The following is a 7,317-nucleotide window of genomic DNA, read 5'->3' on the forward strand; positions in this document are numbered from 1 at the left end:
TATCAGAAAATCAAAGAGAATAAACACAAAAAGAGCTTTCTAACAGTTATTTATAGCTCATTAGTGCTTCTTTTCTATATTTACCACAAAAAATTACTGTGCAAGAACTGCGGAGAAACAGTTTTGTAGCAAATAGAAAAAAATGGCACATTTTGAAAACTGACTGCTCTTACTTTTTGGAAGAGGGAGTCATGCTGAACAGAATTTTTGCATGCATCATGTGCAGCAGATTCTAAATACAGAAGTTTGGCTCAGCATAGGATTTTGGCTCTAAATTCGGTACCTTAGGAGACTTGCAGTTTTACATGGCTAGCCAAAGCCAGGTGTCTTAATCAGAAAGCAACTTGCTTACAAGTACTTCATGAGATTCCACAGGAATTTTTTTTCCTCATGGAGTCAAGCAGAAGCATTGCTTGTAAACACTCAGGGAATCGTGTTCAGTGACAATAGCCTGTCATTGAACATGGGCAATATTCAACAGACTAGATCATGCCATAAGCCTAGACTGAATAAAAATGGTTTTTAATTTAAAAATATAGATTGTTATTTAAATCAGATTTTTAATAAAATGCTTTTTAAAGGAAAAAATCTATCTAAATAATTTTCTGCTTAAGATATATTATAGTCCAAAGGTTATCCATCATGAAATAAGGATTAGTTTTTTAATTATGCACCATGTGACTATATATTCATACAATGTTTAAATTTTGGTAAATGAACTTCATTCATCCATTCACAATGTCATGCTCTTTCACAGGTTTTTGTAAGATTATTGGGCAATTTTTCTATCTAGAAGGTATTTTCACAGATGCTTGGTTTTACAGTTTTCAAAATTCTGAATTTGTGCCTGCAGAGATCACATGCCTTTTCTTCAGAGCACAAATGTTATAAAATAAGCTAACAGAGTTGGAAAAAAGACCTTAATCCCAGTGCATCTTTGCAAGTCTACATACACAGGCTCAACCCCTTACCACTTATGTGCCAAGTTAAAAAAAAAATCTACGAACAGAAGTTAGTTGGGAATGGAATAGATCTGCACAAGAAGCGAAGTGTGAGAAGCAGGGGCAAGCAGGAAAAATGAAAGTGAACTCTTTTCAGCAGAATACTTCACAAGCCTTTGGATCTTTTTGCATATAGCCTGAGGTTTATCATATTATTCTTTCCCTGGAGGAGAAAGCCTATAATGGCAGCAGGCCATAAGAGAGATCCAGTTTGGGAATATTTTAATGAAGTTCCTCTACCTATGGGTAAGGCAGGCATGCATGCAAATTATGTAGAAAGCCATGATTTAAATCTAGCCTTACTGACTAGCGATTAAATGATGATTTAAATAGATTGGGTTTAAATCAAATCCACCCTGCATAAACCCTAAACTCAGTTGCATATCCATAAAAACGTCTCCCTAAAAATTGCCTGGTAGGCATCAGATTATCTCTTGGTGACCTTGGCACAAAGACATTGTTCCTTCCCCAGGCAGTGCAAGATTGCTTGTGAGGAAGAAACAATTAACACCTTGGCAAAAATCCATTTCCAATATATAGGTAAAGGAATGATCTGGATGCAGCATCAGCCACCAGGAATATTTTCGTGGATATTTGCACAATAAGTACACTGTTGTAACTTATTTGTTGTGGTGCTCCGGCTACCTTTTGTATAACCCAGCAGAAAAATGGTCTATAAACAATTAATACAGTGAAGATATAACGTGATATAAATAACAGTTCTTTGTGAGGATGTTGCATCAGCTCAGCATCCAAATTGTGATCTATTTACACCGCTAGACAAATGCAGTGGCACATCTGTTGCAACTGAGGATATCATGTTGAATGTGCTGGACCATTCTGTGCTCCTATCAGGTGACAAGGCATGTGACATTATGAGTGAGGAATGATGTAACACTCCCGCCTCTACCCATCCTTCCCTATTTTAGCTTTAGGAGCCTGTAAAAGGATTATTTAACTTGCTAAAGAGGCCAATGAGTCCCCTGCTGTGCCATTCAAGCAGGGGAAAGCTCGTGTAACATAGCAAAAATAAGTAGTAAGGAACAGAGTGCAACTCCTTCCATTGCAGGCATTTGCTCACTCAAATACAGTGCCCCTGCCTTATTTATCATGGGACTTTTTTGAAAGCCATAAGCTGCTTCTCTCCAGTGTGGGAGCACCTGAGAGCAGGAGGTTTTGAGAAACTGGTTCATCTTCCCACAGTATCCCCCACCCTTTTCTCAACAGACGTTTGTTGGCGCTTTGCCCCCTACAACCCAGTGAACTCTTTTCCATTTTTATTTGTTATTATAATTATATTGCATATTTTTTCTCTTGCAAGAAATTCGAAGCAACTTACATGATCCTTCTCCTCACCATTACATCCTCACAACAACCCTGTGAGGTAGTTTAGGCTGAGAGTCAATGACCGGTCTGAGCTTACCTAGTGAAATTCGTGACAGACTGGGGACTAGAACCAGGCTTTCCCAAGTCTGAATTCAGTTGTTCAACCACTTTGCCATACAGATTATTTGGGTACCCATGTTGGATCTGTCCTACTGAAGGAGGAGCCAGTGTTAGACAAGTAGTGAAAACTCCTTGTTAACATAATACAGCTTCACAGAAATAAAACCACTGAGGAATTCTTTGAAAAATAATGGGGAGGAAGAACCTATGATAGCTGGAAAATTACAAAGAGCCAGAAACTGCCAACTCCATTGAACAAACAAAAAGTAACTAGTTGGAATTAATTTACAAGGCTATGATGGTTTGATATGCACCAAGAAAGAGAAAGAACGCTAGAATATAAACCTGAGGGGAAACTATATTTAGCAGATGATTAACTTCTCATGCTATTTCATTATAAGATGTATGGATTGCATTTATTGTACACACACATAATATATTTTAATATATAAATAGGACATATTCAGAGCAGAGACAATTGGGATGCATGAGTATAAAATTGTGTGAATGTTATTTCAATAATCTTACTATTTTAGCAACATTTTAAAGCCAAGCCTCTGAGTGTATTTTATAGAATTTCCTTTTTCCCACCTGTGCAAGCTACTTTGTCGAAAAAAAAAAGATTTAAGTGCAGTTATATGGGAACAAAATAAAATATATAGATTCAATAAAATTCCAGCTCAAATACTGATTTTCTTTTTAAAAAATAATTATTAATTATTATTTTTATTATTCAGGTAAAATACTTTAGTGCACTGAAAAGTAAAAGAAATCTTCTCAAGGCAGTTTACAAAATAAAAACATGAAACACTTATAGAATACAATTAACTAAATCAGCAGCATCAAAATATAATTTCAAAAATAAAAATGTCACAACAGCTAAAACCATTACATGGAAAGCATGGCATATAGACCAGTTTCAATTCAAAGCAATTTGAATGGCTCCTTGAGCTGGTTGTGCTTTCCACCAAAGGGCATTTCACGAAGACTTGGCTACCATGAACAAGGCCACATCTCTTGTGCTGAAATGTTCAGAGCCTTCAGAGCTCGGTTCAGGGCTTTGAAGGCAATTGTGAGCACAGTTAATGCTCCCTGTCTTCTCATGCTGTACTTGCAGTTTCATTTTGTTCCAGGACTGCTTCAAAGTATTTTCAGCTCATCAAGCTCTATTCAACCATAGTTTAACTAGTTGGAGCAGAATGTGGATGTGCATCTCAGGGAAAGTAATGCCCCACAGATGTGTGGCACCTGCACCTAGATACACATCTGGAGTGGATATCCAGATGCACATCTCTGCACATTGCATTTCTTTGACTGCAATGTACATTCCAGTAGGATGTTCCTTCTTCCCTCTGACATCTCTTCCTAGCCAGGTCTAGAAATTAACTTTATGGGCTCAGAAAGCCCACCTCAAAAGAAAAGGGGAAATGGAAAGATAACTTTTTAAACCCTACAATTATTCTCCTGCATGGATTAAAAACAAAGTAAAAGATCCTCACCCCCAGTCCTCTAAAGTCATTCCCACTACAACCCCCAAACACACAGCTTCTTGCCAGCTAGTGTCTTAGTGATGCAGGGGCAACAACAAATGGCCAGATGAGGAAAGGGACACGATCAACCTGCTGAGCTGCAGAACAATCTGGCAAATGCATGGGCAAGAATTCGGATTGGACTGGGATTTTTCCCCAGCTTTTCCCTGAATTTTCCTCCCAGTGGTTCCAAAAATTCTCCATCCAGTCCAAAGAGAGCTTCAGAGACTTTACCCAGCTCTTCTGCCCCCTGGTGAAAAATTTCATACCATTTTTCACAAGAGTGCGAAAAGTGTGCCCATGTCCATGCATGTGTGTAGTGCACAGATTTTATGGGGAGGGCATTAATTTTGATTCTGCATTAGCAGCAAGACCAAGATAACAGGAAAACCTTTGGGCATAAAAATTTCTCTGAGCACATCTTAATCCATGGGTCATATCAGTTAAGGCAGTGGTTTTCAACTGCCGGTCCATGGAGCAGCACCAGTCCACAGGAGATTCCCTGCATGTGGTGGGGCTGCATCCTGCTTGGTGCAGACCGCTGTGGGGGCTGGCTGTGCTCCACTACCTCTTCCTTGGTTTGCATCACCTTTGGTGGGGGGGGTGCACTGGTGCCCCATTGAGGGCACGGAGGGGAGAGACAGCTCAGTGGGAGCCAGCTGGGAGCCACGCTGTGCCGATTTCAGTATCTTGTTCTTCTTTTGGCGTGTTTTGTCGCTTGGTGTCTGGGTTTTTTGGAGATTTTGGGGGGGGGGGTATTACGTTTGGAAACTAATACACAGAATATTATGTGTATGTTTTTCATTTCTGCCTCAGTAGTCCCTGAGGTGGTTTTTCCTGTTTTTGACAGTCCCCAGCTGTGGAAAGGTTGAAAACCAGTGTGTTAAGGTATCTCCCTCCTTGTGTTTCCTAATATGGTAAAATGAAACATTTCACTTTCAGATATGCTGCGCCAAAAGAAAAATATGATGTTACGCTGGAACTAAGGAGCATAACTGCCAGATTAAAGGCAACGTCATCAGCATCCAGTACCTTAAGCATCATAGTCTACCCCATAATCATATGTAGTATCAGTAAACAGCATCCATCCATAGAGATTTCTCTGTGTTCCACTGTTCATTGATCAAGGCCAAAGAGGAAACCCATATAAAGTATAATCTCTCTTATCTGAGCCACTTGAAACTGTATTCTTCCTTGTGTCTCCTGTCTCCCAAAACAACTTTGACAGTATGAATCCTGCACAGCAGCTTTCTTTCTTAGCGAGACACCTCTCTGATCTTGACAAAAAACATGCCTCTTCCCCAGATATGCCCAGGCAATGGGAGGAGAAACTTTACTACAGCTAGTGTACTTCCCAGAACAATCACATCATTGATAAACGAGCTCTCTGTGCATGCCATGTAATTCTTATATGTTATAATTAATAATTACTTCACCTTATTTGTTCACAGGCCACATATTCCTTTGGCTCAACTCTTCAAAATATGAATCAGCAAAAGGAATTGTTCATAGCTGATGATTTCAAAGCAGAACTCTTGTATACACTTAACAATGTTTGGATTGGATTCAACCTAAAACATCAATACAAAACACAGATGCATCTGTCTATGTGAAAAGCTGCCCTAGCAACCCATCCACAGTCAGTGAGTCTAAGCAACTGTTCTGAAAAGAAGTCAAGGATGTTGTCCCAAACATAAAAACAACAATATGGGGGATACATTAGACAACATTACTGCCTCAGCTGGAAGCCCCAGATGTCCACAACTGCTCTGCTGTCCTAATGAAAGGGTGCCATGAGATATTTTTAATGACAAATGAGTATTTAGGGTAAATGAGCTAATAATGGGGAACAATGATCCTCACTCAGAACTGGGCTCGTCAAAGCAAATTATTATTTTTCTACTATAAAATTGCAAATCCAATTCAGCCCCCTGTCAGTTATCGGAAGCACAGGGATGTGTGGATGCAGCAAAAGGGAAGGCCATAAGAAGAGTCATGCTAGATCAGACCAAAGGCTGATCTTGGCTCGCCACAAGCTGGTGCCTTCCAGATACATGGGAGAACGATTCCCACCACATCCGGAGAGCAAGACATTGCACAAAAGATTAACCTACATGACCCAACATTTTGTTCCCAAAGAGGCTTATGTAAAGTGCCCGAAATGAGGACATGAATGCTACAACACTCTTCAGTTCATGTTCCCCGAGGATGGCTGCTTTTGCATTATCGAAAGAGAGGACAGAAGAGAAATCAATTTGCATACACTGAGCTGCGTATCTGTACATATTTAGACATCATCCTTATATCTTACATAGAAATACAGGGCACATCACTAGAGTATAAAAGAAGGTGACCAGGTCACTTGAGTCTTCTGCCCCAGTGCTATTGATGAGCTGCCTTAAGACCTTGCTTTCTGTCCTTGTGTTTCTTGATCTTTAAATCAGATTTGGAATGGACAGCCTTTCAAATACAGGACTCCTCAAAGTAAAGGTCAGCTCTTTGGCAGCCTTTCAAGAAGAGGACTGCTCTCTGTAGGACACCCAGCCACTCAGAACTTTTCCAGCAACTCATAAGCAGCCTCCAGCCTCTATTTGCTTTAGCTTGCCTACCACCTGTTTTCCATTTACTCATGGAGTGGTGGGAAGTAGCTGCAGGGAGGTCTTTCTGGAGGACCCCCAATCGCTTTTCCTGGTGGAGTGCTACAGCAGCTTCAGAGGTGCAGAACATCTATGGAAAGGACTCTGGTGTCCAAATAGAGCTACAGTCCAATCTAGAGGAAAATTCCCAGGGCCATCATGCTCCCTCATATTGAAGGTGAGTATTGCAGTTTCCCAAAATTTATTGTACACTAAAGAATTACAAACTTTAGCCTAAACCCTTATGGAGAGTTAAGGAAAAGACAGTATTGTACCAAACTGCTTGTTAAGAAGCAGACCTACTCTTGCCTTCACATTTTCTGTTAATGAGTGCAAAGGAACTGAGGTCATTGACAGGTAGGAGCATTTGTGAATGTTATAATGTTAAATTGGATTGTTTTCATATGTAATGCAACCAAGTAACAGCACAATCCCATGCAAGCCCACTCTGAAGTTATTAACAGTGCAACCCTACACACAGCTACACATGACTGGGGCTTACTCCCAAGAAAGTGTGACCAAGATTGCCTAACTTACCTGCATTTTCATCTCACCTGTCCCTGCTGGTACACATCTCAGGCTTCTCTCAGCACATGCTATTTGCTTGCAGGGCTGTTTGTGATGGGTTTAGCCATTATGTTTGTTTTTCAAAAGCATGTTCAGATATAAAACAGAATTATACCCTACTCAGATACCCCCCTTCAA

The sequence above is a fragment of the Varanus komodoensis genome, unplaced genomic scaffold (genome assembly GCF_004798865.1).
Source record: "Varanus komodoensis strain SLA01 unplaced genomic scaffold, ASM479886v1 scaffold2, whole genome shotgun sequence".
NCBI lineage: Eukaryota > Metazoa > Chordata > Lepidosauria > Squamata > Varanidae > Varanus > Varanus komodoensis.